The following is a 24,648-nucleotide window of genomic DNA, read 5'->3' as shown; positions in this document are numbered from 1 at the left end:
AGGAGACTGGGAGCCCAGTATGCAGCCAAGGAAGGAGGGGATGTGGGAAGCCAACCCTGATTCACCTTCATATGGGTGGCCGCTGAGTTGGTTGTGCTCTTCCAAATAATAAACCTCCAGGCTTTTTGCAGCAGTAAAGTAACCGACTCCTGGCTGTGATTTGTAGAGAAATCAGTGTGGGGGTTAACTGCTACTGAAACCTGTCTTAAAGGAACCCTTTTGTTTTTGCCCCCAACAATCTCTTCTCCAGAGATACTCGGTTCCACCAATTTCTGATTCTCTGGGGACTCTTGTGGCCTAAACCAGCTTGTACAAGGGGCTTTCCCATGGCAGGCTCTGGATCGGCCCTTCTAGTTCACGGTCATATCTATCATCCATCTGCTTTGTAGCTCCTCAGGTTGTGCTGTGATTATGTCCTTTTTTGTTTCCTTGGTCCTTGAGGGTTTGTACTTAGAATAATCCTTTTACTCTCTGAAAAAGGAAGAGATAGGTAGCTGGAGAGATAAAAGAGTGCCTGTTTCCGTCTTTAACTTTATTTTGTTTTTAAAGAAAAATGGTATGTAATTTTTATCCCCACCTAATTGTAGAAATTCCTCAGCACAAATTAGAGAGGGAGCACGGATTTGTAAACGTAGGGTTGATCACAGCAGTAGCAACTTTTTCCTGCTAAGCACAATCTTTACCCGTCTGAGCTTCATTTAACTGTCGAATGGGGACCGGAGTAACTCCCTCAAAGTTCTGTGAGATCGAGTATGTACATTACCTGGCTTGCTGGAAATACATAAGAAATTTAGGTCTTAGTTCCCTCTGAACCCACAAAGGAATGTGGTTTATAATTAAACATGAAGAGGTCAAATAAAACACTTGAGGTAAGACTGTGGGTGGCATGCATAATATCTCCTTTGAGGCTGCAGTTTCTTCTTTCTTTGGATACCAGTCAAGTAGAGATCAGCCTGCCAGAATGATCCCGGAGCCCCAGGTCCCCAGCTTTGTTATGAGCGGAGCCCCTGGTTTCTTGGCACTTCCTGCTTCCTTTTGTCTCTCACTGCTCATTTGTTTCCATTCCTGTTCTTGGCCTGGATTTCAGGCTAGTAAGAGCCAGAGCGTAGACATAAATCCACTATTGTCATAAACCCTGGTAGCTTTGCTTCTGGGATTTAACAGTGACTGTAGGAAGTAAAGAATAAATTACAGTTGGGTGGCTAAGTGGTATGCATTACTCGTTTATGACTTTACATTTAAGTTTGAGAGGGTGACATTCCTTGTGCTGTGCCTAACAAACTTTCTCGAGAAGACTTGCCTATCAGGCCCAGCTGACTTTCCTGTCTCATTTTTATGCGCTGTTACTCCGCAACACGACATTTCACCCCCCAATTCGTCTGCATTAGAGATTCACACACCTACGTATACACAGGCTTTCACGTTACACATACACACACTCACACACACGTATACACACCCATTCACACACACATGAGCATTCACACACATATACACATGCATTCACACACACACATTCACATATACATATAAACACACATGAACACTTATTCACACATACGCATTCACATATACACACACACACATACACATACACATATACACATACATTCACACACACACATACACACCCATATACAGATGCATTCACATATATGCATATGCACACACATTCACACCCACATATACACACGCATTCACATACAATCATACACACACATACACACCCACATATATACACACATTCATATACACACGTACACATACACACACATCTACAGATGCATTCATATATACACAGACACACACACCCACATATACACAGGCATCTACACATACACACAAGCATTCACACACACACACACCGACACACCGACATATACATATATATATTCACATATACACAGACACAACATGCACACACATTCACAGATACACACACACACACTCACACCCACCTTCTACCCCCCCTACACATTCACACAAACACATACTCACACACATAACCTACACCAGCATCTCTCAAAGTTTGGTCTCTAGGCCACGAGCATCAGAACTACCAGGTTTGCATATTAAAAATGGAGATTTCTGGAACTTACTCTGTAAGAAGTCATGGCACTTTTTGTGCTCAGACCCCTCGGGCCTTCTCACAGCGATGCATAGGTGGGATCTACAAGGAAAACAATGATACAGTTTTCTATCTCTATAAATATATATCAGCTATCTGATGTGGTAATGTATATGTTTATTTATTAACACATTAAATCGGATTTGGCATCAAGGTTAGCTTCTGTTGTTTTAGCATAAACATCATTTCATGGAATCTACAACAATAATAATGTGGCCTCAAAGTATTTGTGGTTTGCGTTGGTGGCATCACAGTTACTAATACTTGTGGCCTACCTTCAAAACACTAAACTTCACTTAAAGGTTAGTGAAACGGGGCGCCTGAGTGGCTTAGTCAGTTACCACCCAACTCCGGCTCAGGTCATCATCTCATGGTGTTTGAGCCCCGTATCTGACTCACTGCTGTCAGCAAGGAGCCTGCTTCAGATCCTCTGTCGCCTCTTTCTGTCCCTCCTCCACTTGCGCATGCTCTTTCTCTCTCAAAAATAAATAAGCATATTTTTTTTTAAATGCTAAAAAAGGTTAGTGAAAATAAAGATGTGAAATATGTTCCATCCAAGTTTGGGGACCTCCTGAATTTGAGTTAGGTACATCAAGTTTAAAAAAAGCAACAACCCTCCTCTAAACCTATTAAAAGAGTCTCCTAGAGAAGGGGAAGAATCCACACTTCAGCAAGTTTCCAGAACAGGAGACTTTCTGCCTGAACATCGCGTTCCAAACAGCCACCCTCTCAAGGCCCCTTCTGCTTGCAGGGCTTGCCCCAGCGTTGCCACATTTTCCCTGATAATTTTTTTTATCCCACACCCTATCCTCAGGCAGATGTGGTTTCTCTTTTATCTGGGCTCCGTAGCACTTCTGGAATGCGTTCATTGTTCTGTCCCCTGCTCCACCCGTCGCGGAAGAGAAGGGTAGAGCAGTGGGTTAGAAAAATGTCAATATCAACAGGAAAAACATAAAAAGCACATGAAATTCTGGGTAATGTATTTCCCTTTCTTATTGACGGAGAATCCGTACAATAATGGGCATTTGGGGATGGTCTTTTTAGATCATTTGCCTTGTCCCTGAGCTCTGTGTGGTCATGGGTTTGGGGTTTTGTCCTAGGATGTCCAAGCATGTTCCTGAGCCACCGTCAGCACCTGCAGGGTGTGATCCTTGGGACCTTTCCCACTTACCTTCTTTCCTCCCTAATCCACACCCTGAACCCTTTAACCCTGTCTCCCACGCTGTCCTATCTTCAAACTCCATTCTTTTTCCATGTTAAGTATTCTCTTAACGTTTGTTTCTGTGGCTGCTGGAGGTCTAGCAGGGGCCTGGGGTTTGGGGACAGAAGAAGGAAAGAGAAGCAGTGGGCTTCACAGTTCACTGGTCTGCAAAAGGATTATATGAAAGGGAAAAAAATCCACAAAGGCCTTATTCCATAAAACCAGCTCCTATAGACACAGCTTCTATACCTTATTATATTCTATGTCTTATTATGCTCAAGAGGGTCTATCTCCTTCCCCAGTTTGAGTTAGGTTGTAAAAGTCACCAGCTCAGGAAAGATAGAAGGTGGACGGAGTGTTGGGGGAGAAAACTGGATCAAACCACATTGAGGTGTTTCTGAGCTCTGTTGTTAGACTGAATTCCCACCACAGCGGGAACAGCAGTTTTTAACTAGTGATTTTTTTTTCTTCTGTTGAACAATTTAACTTCTTTAAGTTGAAATTCTCTGAGTCAGTTATAATAATACGTTCCAGAGTTGTGTTAGATAAAGCATTTCACTCAGTATCACATGCATAGTAAGTGTTTAATAAAGGAGCTTTATTATTGTCTTTTATTTCCAACACCCACAGAGTGCTGGCACATAATAGGTGCTCAGGAAACTCTTAAGCACTTGAAGTGCAAGAAAGAGATATAAGAGCTGGGAATCAAGAAACCTAGGTCCAAGTCTTACCTCTGCCACTAACTTGCTTTTGACCTTGGGCAAGTCCCTTATTCTTTCTAGTCAATGACCTAATCCATTGACTGAAAGGATTGAATAGTCTAATTTCACTGGAACAGTGTTTCAGGATCAAGTTGAGATCTTGCTTCCAATACCGTTACTACAAGGCAATCGTATTGCAGACCCCCTTGGAATTTCACAAAGAAATCGATATTTTTAATGTTTGAGTGTGATCTAATCAGGTTGAGAGCTGCTATTCCAAGGTTCTCTTATCTTGATCTCTCACAGATTGCAGTTTAGGACAGTACAAGGAATTATGCAAATAGCCTTTGCAGGAAAATAGAACATGGCATCTTTCCAATACACAGAGTTTTTCTATGATGAGCGCATTTTTTATTCCTATGGGCCTTACCTCCCTCATTGAGTCAATAAATAACTGAGCCATTATGTACCAAGAGCTGTGGAATGCCTTGGACTCCCAGAGGGAACAGCACACAGCCCTCTCTTTAGAGGACCTCAGAAGCTGGAGAAGGAGAGTCTAGAAAACAAGTGATACAAGGGTCCCTGTGAGGATACAGAGGGAGAAAGGAGGCAATGGCCCCAGGAGGAGTTCAGGACCCAGTCTTGGGTGTTCAGAAATGACCTTCTGAAGGAAGTCACATTGAGCTGGCTTCTCTCTTCCTTTTCCAAACACAAAGGGAAGTCTTCCTTGACGAATCAAGGTTTCCTCACAGCAAACACAGCAGGCTGAACCACAACCCGCAGATTGATTAAATATCCAAAACTCTCCACTGAAACGCAAAGCATCATTAAAATGTCCGGGCTACTAAAATAGAGGGGGAAAAAGATGGCTGCTTCCTTGTTCTTCCTCTTCCTTCCCTCCTTCCTTCTTTCTTCCTTCCCCCTCTCCCCATCTCTTTCTCTTTCTTTCTTCTAAAGCTGAAGTGAATTCTTAAGCATCCACCAAGTGCTCATTATATAGTCAAGCCAAACTGTGCTTTGGCTTCAACAGGAGTGAGCTATGCCTTGGACTGGGCAGCTCGGATTGGGCTAGGGGTGCTTTTCCTAGCCCCCTTATTAAAATTTCCCTAGTGTAGACAAAGAAGTTATTAAGTCACCAATGAAAAATACTTAAATATCATTAAAAAGTTTCAACTCTCTCATAATTCACCTTAATGGTACAAAAATCAGCTCCAGACTCCAGTTCTGAGATTGCATTTTCAAAGGACCTGGCACTAAAGTCTCAAATTATCTGATTACCATATTTATTGCCAGATTCTGTTTTCTAATCCCTGGTGACTCCTTCAGTTATATTTATGTGCTGATCCTTTTCTTCTTTGGCCATGGGTACTGAGTTGGGCTTGGGCTTGCTGTGGCCTGAAGGGGAAAGCCTTTGGGTTATGGACAATAGAAGGAAGCCTGGGCAGGAGGGGCTCTGAAAGGCACACCCCACCGGAGCCAGACAGAGGGAAACCGTGGCCGGCTTCCAAGCGATCATTACCAGCATCGGACTCACCATATTGTAATTGTAATGGATATAAATTAAGCTAAACAAATAATCTGGCTCCTCTCCTACTTAGAAGACCCAAGCCAGGAGCCCCCACCCGGTGCATTCTGCTTCAGCCCAGACAGGAATGGTTTCTCTTAATTCTTCCTTTAATTGGAACTTAGTTGCAACAAAGTTGATCATCACCAAGAAGGAGAAAACAAATTAAATGGTAATTATATTTAGGTGTTCTTTGGTTCTCTTCAAGGAGAGCATGGCTATGACTCTGAAGGTTTTTAAAGAACCGTGACTTGGTTCATGGCTGCCCAATTTCAGTTTCATATAGGTCAGCGGGCAGAGCAGTTTTGTTTCTGTTTCTGTTTTTGTTTTTCAGGAGGTTGGTATGAGTCAAAAAACCAAAATCCCATTTGAGTTTATTTCAAAGATTCCCTAGGACCCCGATTCTCTGGGGAAAAAGCCCCCAAAAACCAAAAACCAAAAATAAAAACAAAAACCTCTGATGGGCTAAAATGAGCAAAACTTGACTTAGCAATTCCTCATCTATTTTCTTTTGCTTCTTCTCGTTAAGTAAAGATAAAAGGAAGCACATATACATACACAGCTAAGCAGAATAAAATAGAAAATCAAGCCTGGAAAATATTTTCTCTTTTAATGATCAGATATAATATTTGGAAAGACTTTGTGTTTATACACTGTTTCTGGCTGGGTACTCTTAGTATTTGTTTTTGAATTAAAATATTCTTAGCATTTTTTTTCTGCACACTATTGCAGTATTTTCAGATATCCCTCTTTACCCCCTTTTAAAGATTAAAAAATGTCTCCCTTTAATGGCTGGGTGGGTTTCATATATCATTAAAAATTAAGTTATTCTTACCCACTTTCTCCCTAAATTCTTGCAATATGCTAATGTTTCCCTCTTCTTGGTTAAAGACTGCCTTCTTCTACATCTACCCTGTATTTCTTCAAGGACCCCACTTGACATCCCAAATAGATGCTGCACCCAGAACTTAACCATCCTTGACAAGGAGGCTCTTTACTTGTAACATGGGTATAGAGATTTGCTCCCTGGAATACACTGTGATACCGTGATAAAATAACACCCAAAATAGCTAATACACAGACAAAAACTGGGCTGAGCACTTCTTCTTTTTTTTTTTTTACATTTATTTATTTTTTGAGAGATAGAGTGAGACAGAGCATGAGTGGGGAGGGTCTGAGAGAGAAGGAGACACAGAATCTGAAGACAGGCTCCAGGCTCTGAGCAAGCATTCAGCACGGAGCCCGATGTGGGACCCGAACCCACTAACTGTGAGATCATGACCTGAGCCAAAGTCGGAAGCTCAACCCACTGAGCCACTCAGGTGCCCCAAGCTAAGGACTTCTTAAAAGTGTTCAATTACTATAGTAAAGCAGCATATAAATCACAATGATGTCATAAACCCCCGAAAGCAATATGCGAGCCTGGGTGTTTAGCAAATGAACGGAGGAAACAGCATTTACTGAGCAAGAACACAGACTAGGAACTATGCTTATATTCCTTCAAGTTCCCTTACTTATTCACAAGAATCTTGAATGGTAGGTGTTATTAGCCTAATTAGCTATTTATCCATGTATCTATCCATGTCTTACTTATATATATATAGACAGCCGCAAACTCATCCACTTACTCACTGGGTGCCTGCTATGGGCCAGACACCCTACTGGGTTCTGTCGTGCAAGGGGAGTCTACCCTGACTTTGGGGTGCATCCAGTTCAATAGGGTGGGAGAAGGTGAGGGGGAGAAAGTAGCAAAAAGATAAATCCTTCAATGTTGAGTGCCACTACAGAGATATGAATAAAATGTTTATGAAGCTAAGAGCAAAACCTGTAGTCATTGAGAGATCAAGAGCTTTCTCTCGCCTTCTTTCCCCAGATAGAAACTACAGAGAACAAGGGCCTTTGGCTAAGAATTTAATTGAATCCTTGCTTGGGCAGCAATTGCACTGATTTTCTTTCAGTAATGAAGGAAGCAGCTCTTGCCATGGGGTCTGTTCTGTTTCCCTGAAAGCTCCAAGTGGCCCAATTTAGAAGGGGGGAAGGTTAAATAAGAAGGGCTACACTTTACTCTGCAGGATAATGTGATTTACAGATGCTATGGGTAGAGATGAGCTTTTCAAATTATGAAGCACTTCCAAAATTAGTTTCTTTGTTCCGTGGTTGAGACAATTCTTTCTCCCGATTTGTCCCAGGAAGGTTGTACCTTGGGAGTGTATTGCCTCATAAGTGTGTCTGGACTCCCATTAGTGGGTGGTTGGGAAGGAATGAGAACTGGAGAACCTGGGAATCCTTGGACCATGCCAGGGAAATCTCTTCCCCCGTTCTGTGAACTGTCACTGGCAGTCAATGAAGGGTGTTGTGTGATGTTTTCTGACCACCCCCTTCTGATATCAAATGTCATTTTTCCATCCCAGCTCTCCAATTCCTCAATCCCAACTGGGTATCTAGCAATTCAATGCCATTCTGACACTACCCACCTGGAGGTAACACAGACCCCAGAAGATTGCCCCTACATCAGATGCCAGCTGTAGGTGGAAGGCTACCCATGCTCCTGGCCCAGCTGCTACAGATTTGGAGGTTCCCATGACTCCCTTCCTCAGGTTCCATAATTTACTAAAATGACTCACACAACTCAGAAAAACACCTATTTACATTTATAGTAAAACCTTGGGATATGAGTAACTTGTTCTGCTAGTGTTCTGCAAATGAGCAAACATTTCTGATAAATTTTAATTTGATAAACAAGCGATACCTTATAATACAAGTAGTACACAACCTTGAACATCACATGATCACAACTAAGCTGATGGTTCTGTCCCTCTCTCTGTCTCTTTGTCTCTCTCTCTCACTCGCTCACTGTGGGATTATGGGTGATCGTCTCCCATGCTTGGATGCTCGGTCTCAGGCTGCAGTGTTTGGTAGGAATCAGTGATTTTTCAAAACTAGTGTATTTTTTGTCACTTCAAAGCACCTATGGACAGTCCTTTGCTTTTCTAGGCAAGAGTAAGCTTAGGAACACTTTCCTTCATTCAAGGTGAGGCTGCCTGCAGATATAGACCCTTTCCTCTGCTGCTTTATTGAAAGTTACATTAAATACAGTATACGACAAGAATTTATTAGTACTGTACTATAGTCAACATTGTGCGAGCATATAAAATGGCTCCATGCAGAAAAATATTGAAAAGAAATGCAGGAAGAAGGAGACGATTACAGTGGAAGAAGGAAATCATGGAGAAGTATGAGCGAGGTATGCTAGTGGCCAAAATTGCAAGATTTCATAAGAAGTCTACTTCTGCATCTTGTCTGCAGAGGAGGAGGAGAAAAAGGCGGACGAATCCCTCACTTCAAATGAGGTTAGAGAGATGTGTAAAATTTGGGAAGCAGTGCAAAGTTTTGTGGAAAAGCACCACCTGAATAAGGCTGTAGCAGTGCCAGTGATGAATCTGTTTAACAACAATGCGATGTCACATTTCCACAAAGTCCTCAAAAGGAGGCAAAACCAAGTGTCAGTCATTGGATAGTTTCCTTGTTAAAGTTGCATGAAGAGAAGAAGATTCCATTGAGCCCATAGATAGCAGCGATTCCGTTAGTGGTAGTGAAAGCCATCCTACACAATCACTCTCCTCTCTCTGGTCTCCCTCACACCAGCCACGGAGGTTTTCAAAGGTAAGTGAAGGTTAATTTGTTTACTTTATATTTTCCTTTATTATTTTGTATAGTATTACAGTATTGTAATCATTTTTAAATGAATATTTTTAGATTGTGGAACAAATCATCTGAATTTTCATGATTTCTTATGGGGAAATTCGCTTTGATATGTGAAGTGCTTTGGATTACGAGTACATTTCCAGATTGAATTATGCTCGCAAACCAAGGTTTTGTTGTACAAGTTTTGCATAAAGAATAGAACTCGGAAACAGACAAATGGAAGAGATGTGTAAGGCGAGGCATATGGTGCATGGAGGCTGTGTAGAGCATTGTGCCCGTCAGAGTACACCACCCTCCAAGCACATCAGTGTGTTCTTCAACTCAGAAGCTCTCTAAATTTCATTGTTGAAGAGTTTTTATAACTCAGGCTACAGCCCCCCTTCCATCCCTTGACATTAGGGTGGGGTGGATGGATGCAGGGCCTGAGAATTCTTACCTACTGATCATAGGTTGGGTTTTTCCAATCCTAATGCTACTTGGGACCTCCACCCTGTAACACTTCACTATCATAAACTCAAGTATAGTCAAAAGGAAATTGTTATGAATAATAAAAGACACACCTATCACTCAGGAAACCCCAAGGTTTTTAGAAGCCCTATGCCAGAAACTGGGGACAAGGACCAAATAAATGTTTATTGTACCTTTGTTGTACAACAAATAGTAGAGGAGATGGATTTGAACCTAGTTATCTGATTCCTGAGTCCTTCGTATTGTTGTTTTTATTTTTATTGTGTGTTACTTTATTATTATTTCCCCTACCTAACCTTGGCATTACTACCTCTATCATACTTTTAAAAATTAAGAACTCAGTATTATAAAAACACAGGTGAAGTATAAACCCCAAAGGCCCACAACTGGCATCTTGTGATTCATAGTCTAAGACTCCAGGATGAGATGTGAAGAGATATGCAGGTGGCCAAGGCTGCCATGCATAGTGCTTTGGATTGTTCACTGTACAAGGCCATCCAACCAAGGGCAAGCAGAGACCAGTAAAGACTGAAATCTAGTCTGCGCTCTGCCTATCCAACAGTGGGACTGCCTTGGCTTGGAAAAAGGACCGTCTAACACCTTCAATGTTGCCATTTGGGTTAGCTGTGTCCTGCGTACAACTAACCAATGGCTGTAATCGCTATAAAATAATACAGAAAAATGCTTTCCCCAAGTAGGTGAAAATTGCCGTGTGTGAAATTGTTGAATGATATGAATACAACTATACAATGGGTACAATTCTGAAAAAGCATATGCTCAGAAAAAGATCTGAGGTGAAATACTGGCTTTTTCCTCTTTTATTTCCTTGTTTCCCTAAAATTTCAATAATATGGTAATAAGGTATTATAATTAAAACAAATATTTAAACACAAAACAATACAATGCTATTTTTATATATATAGGACAATATATACATATGTCTTAAAGACAAATTAAATTATGTGTGTAGGTAATGTAAATGTGTACTGGGCTGGAGGAAGCAGAGGGAGATGATTCCATTGAATCATCCTCAATGGGAGTAGCAAGAAGTATCTAAGATGGCAATGCCCAGGACTAGAGCAGACTGATTCTTGTGCACAAAAAATAGATGAGTATTCTTTTTTCTATCATCATTGACCAATTTCCCTACTCCATTATCTACTTATTTCAACACCTAAAGATGTATTGGGTGAAATAAATAACTCTGCTAATACACACATGCCTCCTCTGTGAGGATTCAGCCTTGTAGACTCTCTAATGTGCATAAACTTAATTAGATCAGCAGAGCCCAGTATACATCTTCCTTGGTATCAGAACTTCAGACTGAGGAGCCTGAAAGGGAGTTTCACATGCTTTCCTGTTATCAGCCTCTCCTGGTAATCATGGTTTCGGAAGAGGGCCCACTTTAGGGAGATTTCGAGTTTCCAAACTGAGCTTCACAAGAATCACTTTAATCATAAATGACAAGGTAACAGGGATTATGATGTGAACACTGATAATAACTAACCTGTACTGAGTGTGCCAGGCACACGGTTAAGTGCCTTACGTATATCTCCCCTTTTAGTCCTCATGATATTCTTACAGGCAAGTGCTCTTTTCTTCCACTTAATCGATGAGCAAATTTGTGAGGGGTATGTAACTTGCCCCAAATACCCAGCTTTGAAGCCCCACAGATGGGGATTCCATCCAAGTCAGCTTGCTAAAACCTGAATTTCTAACTACGACAGCCCAGTTTTCCCCCATAACAGGGGGAAACACATGTTTTATGTAAAGAGCTAGGTAGCAAATATTTTAGGCTTTGTAAACCAAGAGGCAAACTCAAGGCTATTATAGAGGTACTTATATGAAAAAAGAGCAAACGAATTTTTACATATTTTTAATCAGTGAAATTAAAAACTTTATGTGTATTGAAATTTAAATTTCATATGCTTTTCATATGTCAAGAAATACCATTATCCTTTGGATTTATTTTCAACCATTCAAGAATGCAAAAACCATTCTTAGCTTGGAAGCCACACACACACACAAAACCAGCTGAGTAGTGGGGTGCAGTGGTCCAATGGCCACTGTTGTAGCTGAGATGACCTTGGGTGAACAGCCGTGGATGGGAATGGATAGGATGCTTAACCAACAATTGGGGTGAATCGGTGATCTGAGGTGAATTGGTGATCTGGGAGATTGTGCTAGAAAACAACAATGATGTGGAGTGCCAGGAAGGAAGACTGCACCCATGTTATCAGCCAGCTGGAGCTTGCACTGCTGCAGGGACTGGCTACCTCGGCCAGGACTGGTGAGGTCCCCACTTTGAATTTAGCTTTGTGAGAAATTCTTCAGGGAGAGTGAACAGAATCATTGAAATTGGAACTCGTCAAGAAAATCTAGCATATGTTTGTTTAGCTGTAGGTTAAGTTTAGATGTTATAATTAGTTTGGCACTCTGCCCATTTCCCTCTCTCTTACTGTAACCCACTTGTCAAGCAGAGGGAGGGGGAGAGAAGAGGAAAGAGCAAAGGAGGACAAGGAAGGGGTGGGAGGAGAACTGTACATATGGCCCAGGTTTTCTTCATTCTGTCTTCAAGAAAGCCCAGATTTTACCATACTCCTTAGAGAACGTATGTACTACCTAGTGTTCTGGAAGTCAGCCAACTCTAGTGGAGCCCGAGCGATGGAGAAGAAGGGCATGGTGAGGAGATTCAGGACATGGCTCATCCCCATCTGGCTGGTTGGCCTTCAGTACATAATTCACTCCTCTGGATCTCTGTGTCATCCTCTGTAAAGCAAAGTATGAGCTCAAAAGGTAGTGATCTTTATGAACAGAGATCTTTGATTGTAATCCAAATCAGGACTAGCGATTTCTTACCTAGAAAAAATATCATGAACTGAGAGTGCAAATAATGTGAATGATCACATTTGGTCCTCCAACGTTAGGTACACCCTTAAAATGAACTCACTTTCAAAGAGACAAGCCTTGAAGTCCCTTGGGTACCCTGCACCAAATTTTAGAAGAAAGGGGCTCCTGGGTGGCTCAGTCAGTTGGGCGGCTGACTTAGGCTCAGGTCATAATCTCACAGTTCATGGGTTCAAGCCCCACGTCATGTTCTGTGCTGACAGCTCAGAGCCTGGATCCTGTTTCAGATTCTGTGTCTCCCTCTCTCTCTCTGCCCCTCCCCCAGCTCATGCTCTGTCTCTGTCTCAAAAATAAATAAACTATAAAAAATTTTTGGAAGGGAACATAAAGCTCTTATAATTAAGGTTCAGTATTAATGACATTAAATTAACACTGTAATTAAGACCCAAGTGGTAACAGCTGAACCTAGAAGAAGAGAAAAGATAGCACCAAAACCAGCTCTAGCTACTAAGGAATTTGCACACATCACCAGGCCATTTCAGATTCTTAAGATATTAGCATTAAAGTTGACCTGGAGGACAACGTCCTTACTAGCTATGTGAACTTCAAGAAGTTAACTAATATCCCTGAGCCTCAGTTTCCCCCATTTTAAAAAGGAAAATAATATCTACTAGATGGAGTTGTAAGGTTCTGGTTTATTCACTCTCTCACCTATTCAACGAGCATTTCTCAACTTTCCTGTATGCACTTCTACACCCTAAGGATGGAAATATATAATACATGGTCATGTTCTTCAAGAAGTTCACAGATGAGAGGGAGGTGGTAGAACAGTAAGTGCATATAAATCAGCATGCCAATGGTGTGAACTGGGCACTGTGGGAGCAAACAGTAGAGATACCTTGCCCTGCTTCTCTAGGCAATGAGTCCTAGAAGAAGTAATGTAAGTATAGACATGAATGAATATGGATAGATGAGTAGGGATCTGTCAAGGCAGAAGGACAGTGAGTTCTAGACAGAGACAACAGCATGTACAAAGGATTAGCAGGAAAAATAATGTGATATGCTTTGCAAACTGGATGTCCTAGAAAGTGTAATGAGAGAGGTTTTGGCAACTTAAGTGATTTCTTACACATGGTCAAAAAATTTTGCCTTTTCAATTTAGTCCATGTCTCAGTGACCAGGGCTATCATCAGCAACAAGTCATGTTGATCGCACAAACCTTTGAAACATAATGGCACATTAGCTCTGCAGGATTCCTCTCCAAAACCATGGCCCCAGTATAACTGTGAACAAAGATATAAGACAAAGGCAAGGGGTCCTCAAAACTCTCCAGGTCATCAAAAACAAAAGAAGTCTGAAGGAATTGTTATAGATCAAAGAAGTATAAGGAAACCTGATGACTTCATGGAATGTAGTTTCCTGCATAGGACTCTGGAACAGAAAAAGGACATTAAAGCAAAATAAGTGAAGCCCAAATGAAGTGTAGAGTTCATTTGGTACAAATGAACTGCCTTTGCTCCTTAGTTGTGACAAATGTCCCACGGTATTGTACAGTGTAGGTGACAGAGGATATAGGGTGAGGGATATATGGGAACTTTCCATATTTGCAACCAAAATTAAGCCCCAAAATATTCTAAAATAAATACTTAAAAATATACACTATTGTATCTCTTTGACGATTGGTTAAGAAATGTAAAATGCAAAGAACTCTCCAAGTCGTATTACTACCCCTGAGCACACTTCACAACCTTACTGTTATCTGGGCAGAATCTCTAAATCTCTTTCCAGTATAATCTGTGCTGAGAAAAAGAGGCTATTTCCGAGATCAGCTCCCATGAAGCTTTATTTAAAGTATAGGAGTTCAAAGAGAAAAAGAGTGAGATAGGAAGGAGCTCTTGGATTTAAGATTCCCTGGCGTTCTTTTCATCCGACACTTAATGTGATGTGACAGTGTTGCAATCTTTCCTCTGAAATCTTGGAATCTGGGAGAAGGCCAATAGAGTCTCCTTGCACTTTCCAGTAGTCTCCATAAATCTCAATCCTATAATTGGGAGGAATGTTCCATCACAAAATTGAAGAAGAAAAATGGGCAAAAGGTATGACAGTATAGTTGGAAGGAAGTGCCCCAACATGAAAGGGAAGAAGACAGGTTCTGGGCAGAGCCTGTGCAAGCCAGTGCCCTGCTTCCTTCTCTCTATGATCAAATGAGGACTTTGGGGGCATTTATCTTTTTTTTCTAGCTCTAATATTTTAAGAATCATTTTCCAGACAGCTGAAACTATTTTCAGGGGCATGGCATCTCTTTTCTCAAGACCAAATATTTGCAGAGCCGAGAGGAATTTCTAAACACTGATGTAACACAACTATATTTTGAAAGGCAATTTAGTTTCCAAACTAATGAGTCTGAATGATTCAGCCTAATGGGGCACATTTTTCACAGAATTAAGCAATTTACTCACCTCTTCTTTTGGTTTTGCTTATATCAGCTGGGTTCTTTTTGTAGGGAAAGTTTGTTTCTATTTTTCCTTTCCAGAGTTTCCCTTTCAAAGTGTGTATTTCTTGGAGTCCTCCTGTTGTCTGCAGGAGGACCACAGACAACAAGGTCTCCCTTGCTTCTCCCTTGTTTTGGGGATGTAATGGCAATCCTCATGGAAAGATAAGGCTCTAGATCGGGACCTCTCAGGAAACTGGAATTTGGCCCTTACTCCCACTAATCTCCAGTGAGACCCTGTGAAGTGACTTTTCTTCTGTATACACTTCCTTATCCATAGAGTCAAGGATGGATGACTATATCCTGTCTGTTGTTCTTTTTAGTTATAGGTACCTGCTTCACTCTGGAGGATCCGAAGAAAAGACAGGAAAAGCTTTACTCATTTATTCATCCATCAATCATTTCCTTAGTTGCTTATTGATTTCTTCACACATTTCAATATGTAGAGGGAATGAATCTGGTAATGAATGCTTACTGAGTGAGATCTGAAAGCTTCCTGGAGGAGACAGGTGGTAATTCTATTGTACAATTGAAAGCATTGGACAGGAATTACCAAGACAGCAGCACAGTAAGAACAGGAATGCTGGCTAGAAGAAATAGATGAGCAGAAGCCTATAAGGATGGAGGAGCTTGGATTGTTCCCCCAATAACAAATGCACTGGTGTTGCCGAACCTTAGGCAGGATGGCAACAGGAGTCATTAAAAGATAAACTGAGGCACACGAAAACTTTTAAGAGTTTATTTGAGCATACATTGATTTGAGTTAGACGCTGCTAACCCAAAGGTGGTTGGGAGCCCTCCACAAACAGGAACTTAGGGTTAAGTCTTTATAGAGATGTGGAAGCAAAGCAGGGAAATTATCTGATTGGCTATAGCCTTAGGCACTTGACTTATTGAAGAAAGCCTGGTTGGTTGTCTCTGATCATTGTTTTCAAGTTTCATTTTCTCAAATTTGAATGCATTGATCCTGGCTTAGGTTTTGGTTTGCTCACAGGCTGTGAAGGCATTAGAGTCACCTTAGCCTCATGGCCTCCTTGTTTAATTACTTCAACATTAGGGCGTCTGGGTGGCTCAGTTGGTTAAGTGTCCAACTTTGGCTCAGGTCATGATCTCATGGTTCATGGGTTTGAGCCCCACGTTGGGCTCTGTGCTGACAGCTCAGAGCCTGGAGCCTGCTTCGGATTCTGTGTCTCCCTCTCTCTCTGTCCTTCCTCTCCCCATGCTGTCTCTCCCTATCTCTCAAAAATAAATAAACATTAAAATTTTTTAAAAAATTACTTCAACAGAGTGGTCAGCCATGAGGCTGGAGATGTCATAGGCTCTATCTCACATGACTGCATATGCTCAGCAAGGAAGGGGGTTGCTGGAGAATGAGAAGGGGGAGCCTTTGAAAGAACCCAGTCAGTGAAGAAGTAGAATTTATTCATCTTCTCAAACCTTATTACAGCTTTTTCTTCAAATCTCCAACCACAGCAACACCTTTCTGTTGGCATGCTCTTGACTGTGGTCTTTCAAACCTTTTTGACAATGACTTACAGTCAGAAGTAGATTAAACTTGAAGTTCCAGTTCATAGATGGGTTGACACATGATTGATTGATAGATGACAGATAGATGATAGATAGATAGATAGATAGATAGATAGATAGATAGATAGATGATAAATAATCCTGACCACATGCAGTATACTCTCTGTTCTATTCTATAATTATTTCATTCTATTTCATTCCCTTCTATTCTAATTAAGTTTTAAAAGTGTTGGCTATACTCACAAAACTGATTACTCACTATTTTCAAACACACTTATAGCTGGGTCATGACATAAATATCCTTTTTACTGGAGATTACATTTTTAAAAGTCTGAGAGGTACTGCTTTACAAGCCAAGGCCCGGGCCCTGACATTCTGCATCAGAGAGCATACCGCAGGCAAATGGCCTTTGACTCTGAGACCGCTTAGATCCCACGCTGGGGAAATTCTGTGGTGGAGAGCCAGGAGTCTAGTTAATAGCCCTTGCCTTCAGCAGCCAGGGCTCCAGGAGCTGGCTGCCTTCTGACAGTGCCATTCTGAGCCCATAGCAGTTGCCTTTCAAAGAATAGTTGTATTAAATGAGTTCTTAAAATGACCTGTTTGCAAGCAGGAAGCCCCAGGGGATAGATGTGATTTTTGTGCGTGTGTGCATGTGCGTGAAGATCATCAGTGTTGATATCAGCTGTCCCAGCAAAAGGCATTTAGCCAGCTTGCATTTGTCTGGCGTGTTTGCATTCTGTGTGGTTTATGGGTTGTTGGTTATAACTTGCAAGAGGGAAGACAGATATTTGAAATAAATCCTGGCCTCAAGCAACCTTCCAGGTCACCGTTAGTGAGGGAGAAGGCAGTGTACTGATGGGAAAGAGCATAGCATTAGGGGTTTGAAGACGTGGAATTAAGTATAAAACTGTCTTCCGGCATGTCATCCAACCTCTTTAGACGCAATTTCCTGACAAAGCAAACAGGTGTAAAAATATCCTCCCTTGACTTCAACAGAGGCATTTTAGGGATAAAAGCAATAGTGTGTGTAGAAGTGCTTTACAATGTCTCAAACTTACACAAACAATGACAGTTTCTGTTGAATATGAATGATAATAATTAATACATGCTTTCCAAACAGGAATAAAACTTAGAAGATGAGGAATAAAACTTAGAAAGATTAAAAGCTAGATAAATGAAACAGCGCAATCAGTGATGAAGCCAGAATTGAAACCCAAGCCGTTCTTGTTTGGAAGTCCTTGCTGCAAAGCAAACAGTGCGCTGTAAAGTAGGCATTTCAGGGAACATGACCTCCAACGCTGTGTGCTCCTGGATGAAGAGGCTGGTATGGGGAACATGCTTAGTCTGTGCTCATTGAAAATTAATATCCTCTCTTGTCCTCCTCTTCCTGTTCCCTTTTGGGACTCTTAAATTATTGTTGTGATCTTTTTGGGTAGAAAATTACTCTGTCACCCTGCATAGCTCACTGTCGCATTTGGAGTAGCAAACAACAAGCTGGGCTGGATTCAGGAATAAAATTTGTTCAGATTTAAAAATACGTAATTAACCAAATGCTTGTTTTGTTCATTTTCAAATATGGGCATGAACAAAGCACAAATGCCATCAGGAAGTCCTATAGAAAAGACTCCCGCTACAATTGCTCCAGGGCTGCTAAAATGAACTTGAAGGCTGAGACCAGTGTCCCGCATGGTTGAGTCGTGTCTGATTCCATTTGGGACAAGCTCATTTGGGGTTCCTTGCTTTTCTGTGAGGGCCGTGATGTGGCTCAAGCAAGCCAGAGATGGTAGCTTCCTAGCGCAGAAGCTGTATTTTATTATGCACCCATTGCCCAGAAAGTGACTATTTGAGTTCTTTAAGGGCTGCCGTAAGGAAGGTCCACAGGCTGAAGGGCAGAAGATTATTTTCCCTGATTTTAGACCAAGGTCAAAGTATCTGCAGTCTGTAGTTTGTTTTCTTTTCTTTTTTCTTTTTTTTAATGTGTTTTTTTTTCTTTACTTTTTCTTGGGAGACAGAGAGAGACAGAGTGCAAGCGAGAGAGGGACAGAGAGAGAGAGACATAGAACCCGAAGCAGGCTCCAGGTTCCAGCTGTCGCACAGAGCCTGACACAGGGCTCAAACCCATGAACTGTGAGATCATGACCTGAGCTGAAGTCAGACACTTAACCGATGAAGCTACCTCAGAGCCCCGTGTTTGTTTTCTTAAATGTCTTTCTTCTTGGCTTGCAGGTGGCCATTTTTTCTTTGTGTCTTCACAAAGTCCTACCTCCGTGCAGGTCTATGTCCAAATCTCCTCTACTTATAAGGACAAGGATCAGATTTGAATAGGGGCCATGCTAATGACCTCATTCAACCCTAGTCGTCTCTTCAAAGATCCTATTCCCAAGAATAGTCACATTCTGAGACAGCAGGGGTCAGGACTTCAACATATGAATTTGGAGGAAACACAGTTCAGCCCATAACACAGTAGGAAAAAAATAAAACAAAAATGATGACAGTTGGGTCTACAAATGACATTTCTGAACTTAAAAAAAATCTTAGGTCCTAGAAGTAAAAAGGAGACAAACAAAATTCTTGAGTTTTGTGTATCTTTTTTTTTACTTTGGGTTAAGAAATTTATTTTAATTTCTTTTCAGGCCTCTGTCATTCAACTAAAAATGTCTCTTTCTCCTTCTAGTAGAGCAGGTTGTTTCCCAAGCAAAGCAGCAATAGCCACTCCATACACGTGCACGTGCACAGTCTACAGGAGCCAAGGGGAAGGAAGAGACCTGTTTCTTCATCTGAGGGAAAACTACCAGAGGTCAGATGAATTCTGTGTTTCTCTAGAGCCTGCAGGGTGGAGAGTGAGGACACGACTTTGTGTTGGTTTTATTTTATTTAAAAAAATTTTTAAATGTTTTTATTTATTATTGAGACAGAGAGAAACAGAGTATGAGTAGGGGAGGGGCAGAGAGAGAGGGAGACACAGAATTTAAAGCAGGTGCCAGGCTCTGAACTGTCAGCACAGAGCCAGACGCAGAGCTCCAACTCGCAAACCGTGAGATCATGACCTGAGCCATAGTTGGCCACTTAACTGACTGAGTGACTCAGGTGCCCCTCGTGTTGGTTTTAGATGTGGCTTGTGCTTTCATTAGGGCCTCTACCCAAATTGATGTGAGGCCAATAACTCTGTCTACACCTTGTTGCCTGAGAACCTTCTTTGGGCCTCTTATCTGAACATTACGCTGTCTTTTGCTGTTTCAGACTCTGCCTGGGTTTTTGGTTCCCAAATGGTTTCCACTTTTCTTTTTTTCATCGTTTTCTTCCTTCAGTTTTTTTAAATGTTACTTTTCTTTCTTTCTTTTTTTTTTTGAGAAAGACACACACACACACACACACACACACACACACACACACACATACACACACACACCTCATGAGTGGGGAAGGTCAGAGAGAAAGACCTACACACAGAATCCGGAGCAAGCTCCAGGTTCCAGCTGTTAGCACCGAGCCTGAAGTGGGGCTCGAACTCACAGACTGTGAGATTATGACCCGAGCCGAAGTCAGATGCTCAAATGACTGAGGCACCCCCAGGCACTCCTCTTCATTCAGGTCTTTTAAGATATAATTTACATCAGGTAAAATTCACCCCTTATTTCAGGTGTATAGTTTGACGACTTTTGAAAGATAAACACATTATGGAACTTGCAACATAATGGAGATACAGATTATTTCTGCTCTTGCCCCCAAAGATCTCTACTACTCTTTTACATTATTTCTTAAATATTAAATCTAGAGCCCCAAAATTAAAGCATTAGAGTCAGTTGGTAAGGATGTAACTGGAATTCAATTTTTTAGACAGATACAAGACTATCCAAATTATCTAATTCTTCTTTAGTCAGCTTTGGTAGTTTGTGTCTTTTAAGGAATGCATCCATTTATTACCAAATTTATTGGCATAAAGTTGTTTAAAGTATTCTCTTACTATCCTTTTCATGTTTATTGGAGCTGTAATTATATTCCCTCTTTCATTTCTGTTATTGGCCATAGATGTCTTCTCTTTTCTGTAACTTGATCCATCTGGTTAGTGATTTACCAGTTTTGTTGATAAAGTCTGCATTGAGCAAATAAGATAATACATGTGTGAGCAGATGTGACCATTTTTAACAGTTTACCTTGTAAACCCAGGATGCTCTTCAATTAAACTGTTACTGAAAGTGTGAGAAAACACTGGTAAGAATTTTGATTTCAAAGATGAACCACCAGTCATGACAATGACGATGCTTATAATTATTATAAAAACAAATGAGACTTTGTGTTTAGTATATTTATCCTTGTGGTGAGTGACTTCATGGGTTATATCATAACTATTTTAATTTGGTATCATAAGTATAAAAATGAGACAGGAAGTACCCCAAACTTACACTAAGCAGAAAAACTACCTAAATGTTGTATTTGCTTTCACTCACTATCATTCTTTTGACATGGAGGATACAAGTAGGGAGCATGAATTGGATGGGGTGCATGACAGTGGTATTGCCGTACCCCCAGGTAACATCCTACTGAGGCATTAGGGTGAAAAATAACAAGTGAGCTGAAAACCGGTTACTGGTCCACAATCCATCTTCTGAAACAGTGTGGTAACATGCGTTCTGAAAATCAGAATTTTCATAAGGCAATGAGGTGTGTGTGTTCGCCTCTGTAACACCTTCAGTGGGGTCTGGGGACAGGATCTCATAATCAAACACATGGGGAAACCAATGACCATGAATAACCTCACAGAATTTGCTGCCAAATGAGTTCTTCCCAAATGCTATTTTTCAAAGACTTTTTGGATTTTGAGACTGTAGATAAAAAAAGAACTATAAACATACATGGCCAAATTTGGCCATGAAAAATACCCTAAATCTCCCATAAAATATGGCATATCAGTTTTGTGTAGAGTGTCCCATTTTTCTGCTACGTCTAATACAGCCAATTGTTCCTCCAGGGTAGAACAGATTGCTGTCGCTTAGCTGAGCACCAGATGAAGTAATTGGCTTGCTTTTAGGGGCCCATGTTGAATGAAAATTATGCTCCTTTTTCTCTTTATTTTTTTGGCCAAGCTCGTAGAGTTGAATTTGGGCAGATTAAATCAATGTATGTTTGATACGGCTTCGCCATGAAATACTTGCTTGAACGGTTTTACATGAGCCGACAGGAATAGACAAGAATAAAAATAAACCCCAGCACCGAGCTATAGCCTTGCAAATCAGTAACACATTTATAAGAAGTTAAAATATATGCAGAGATGGTAGAAGATGTTGTATTCTGAGGTCTACACAAAACAATTTAACGTGGCAACGCAAGTTAATGAATTGGTGGTAGCCAAAGTGTTAACGCTCCTCAGTGTGAGGCATTGTATTGCAGCGTTTTAAAAAGAATTCAGATATATTTTAAAAATGAAGTCTGTATCAAGTCCTAAGCCTCCACATAATACAGTTTGGCTGCCTCCATGGTTTATTCTAGACATAGATAGCAATGCACTAATAATAATAAAAAAATAAACACTTTCATCAAATTGAACAGTTTTTGAGTTCTTACTATGTGCCAAACACTGGTCTACATACCTAAGACATTAACTCGTTTAACTTTGATTTATTCTTTCAATAAATATGTATGGAGCATTTGCTTTGTCTTAGGCATTGCTTTAGATCAGGGATATTCCATTGGAAGCGATTTTGCTTTCCAGGGGATGTTTGGCACAATTTGGAGACATTTTACCAGTTGTCACTGGGGAAGAGCTTCTGATGGGCAGAGGCCAGGGATGCTCGCTGCTAACTAGCCTTCAATACACAAGACAGCCCTCTGCTCTAAAGGATTATCCTGCCCCAAATGTCAGTAGTGCTGAGGTTGAGAAACCCTTTTCTGGGCAACAGAGATACAACAGTGAACAAAAGACACAAAATTTCTGCCCTCGTGAAATTTATAGTTTAGGGAGGAGAGACAAGCTATTTAAAGACTAAATATTTGTCAATTCTATCAGGAGGCAAATAAAGGTTGCATGCTATGAAGGAAAAATAAAACTGGGGAAGAAGGATAAGAAGTACATTTGTGGGCTTGGCTGGAGGGTTGGGGGTTGGAAATTTAAACAGAATGTTCAAGAAAGGCCTAGTGGAAGAGGTGACTTTGGAAGAATGCCTTAAAGGAGTGGGGGGCATGTATGTGGATACCAAGAAGAAGAGTCACTTCCAAGCAGAGGGAAAAGCAAAAGGAAAGGACACAGAGAAGAGCATGAGTAGCAAGGGCTTTTCAAGGAATAGCAAGGAGACCACTGTGACCTAAGGAGAGTGCAGGAGGGGACACGGACTAAGAGGGAAATGGGGGAGGGACAGTGTGTGGGGTTTGTAGACCAGTGTTGGGATTTGCATTTATTCTGTGTGAGAGAGGAAGCCATTGCTTCTGGACTGAGTATCATGAGTTGATTTATATTTTTAAAGGATTCTTCTGGTCACTGCTTGAGAATTGACTATTGAGGGTCAAGGACAGAAACAAGGAGGCCATTAAGTAGTCATGGCAACAATCCAGTGACAGATTATAGTGACTTGAACAAGGTTTCTAGCAGGTAAATGTGTGATAGGTGGTTGGATTCTGGAAAATTTTCTTTTTTTATTAAAAAAATTTTAATGTTTATTTATTTTTGAGAGAGAGAGAGAGAGACAGAGTGTGAGCAGGGGAGGGTCAGAGAGAGAGGGAGACACAGAATCTGAAGCAGGCTCAAGGCTCTGAACTGTCAGCACAGAGCCCGAAGCAGGGCTCAAACCCACAAACTGTGAGATTATGACCTGAGCTGAAGTTGGCTGCTTAACTGACTGATCCACCCAGGGGTCCCTCTGAACAATTTTCAAGGTTGACATGACAATGTTGTTAATGCATATGGTGGGGGGCGGGGGGAGAAAATCCTGAAAATTTATTTTTTGTTGGTTTGTTTTTAGACTGAGCTCCTTGAAAAATATAATTGTCACTTACTGAAATGGAGAAGGCTGGGGTAGGAGTAGTTTGGGGATGAACATCAGAATCACCATGTGTAATTTTGGTACGTTCAGATATTTAACGTGAGGTATCTCATTCAGACATTCAAATGGTGCTCAACATTTGGTCCGGTCTCAACAGTTGTAACCACTCTGTGAAATAGGACTCCCATTAGCCGTATTCTGCAGATGAGGAACAGGGAAGAAAGACATTATTTAACTTGTCTAAAATCACGCAGGAGGATTCCAAGAACAGAAAGTGACATCTTGCTAAAAGAGTTCATCAACCCTTCTCCTGGGATGGCATCTCATGGTCTCCGATTCTATGGATGAACTTGACCATCAGACGCTCAGGAAGAAGTGATGTCTTTATTTATTTTTTTTTTCTGTCCTTGACAGAATGTATTAAATAAGCAAACACCACCAACAGGCAAAACAAGTACTACAATGTAAAAACATTAAAAAAAAGACAACCCTCTCACATGCATAAATGAAAGATTGCACACATAGAACTCACATCTTTTCAAGCTTCAATAGTAAATATTTTGCTACTATGTATTAAATACTGCATGGTTTATCCAAGCTAAGATGAAACCACATCATAAATCAATAAGCATTTTGCATGTTCTTTCATTATATACTCAAAGTCATGCCTACTGCACCTCTAAACATTTTAGTAAATCCAATTATACAGCAAACACTCCCAAAATAAACCTAGATTGTATTGCCGTTTCACTTAACAGAATATAAAATGCTGTGTTGTGACAGGTATCAACTATCCATTAGATACTGAATCAATTTTTCTTAAGCACTACTAACTGCTTGCCTTTCTTGAAGCTAGATTATTCTGAAAATTTCCTGTTAGACCTATGAGTGCGAACATATGGTATCTGTCCTTCTCTGCCTGACTTATTTCGCTTAGCATGACACCCTCAAGGTCCATCCACTTTCCTACAAATGGCCATATTTCATTCTTTCTCATTGCCATGTAGTACTCCATTGTGTATATATACCACATCTTCTTGAT

At 40.9% G+C, this 24,648-nt stretch overlaps 1 long non-coding RNA gene across 7 annotated transcripts in view; it reads left to right on the top strand.

Moving 5' to 3' along the window:
- LOC115279146 overlaps window positions 1-24,648 on the top strand; it is a 61,347-nt gene that overhangs the window by 19,505 nt on the left and 17,194 nt on the right. For 4 of the 7 annotated variants that reach the window (XR_003903245.1, XR_003903240.1, XR_003903242.1 and 1 more), the window contains exons 1-2: window positions 18,233-18,321; window positions 19,307-19,429. The exons of 1 other annotated variant lie outside the window; for it this stretch is intronic. This is a non-coding gene — a long non-coding RNA (uncharacterized LOC115279146). Of the gene's footprint in view, window positions 1-18,232; window positions 18,322-19,306; window positions 19,430-24,648 lie in introns of those variants that run through there. 2 more of the 7 variants (XR_003903243.1, XR_003903241.1) reach the window with 2 other exon arrangements.

Source organism: Suricata suricatta, chromosome 15, assembly GCF_006229205.1.
Source record: "Suricata suricatta isolate VVHF042 chromosome 15, meerkat_22Aug2017_6uvM2_HiC, whole genome shotgun sequence".
NCBI lineage: Eukaryota > Metazoa > Chordata > Mammalia > Carnivora > Herpestidae > Suricata > Suricata suricatta.
The sequence above is the reverse complement of the archived record's forward strand: the minus strand, read 5'-3'. Positions and strand labels throughout refer to the sequence as shown.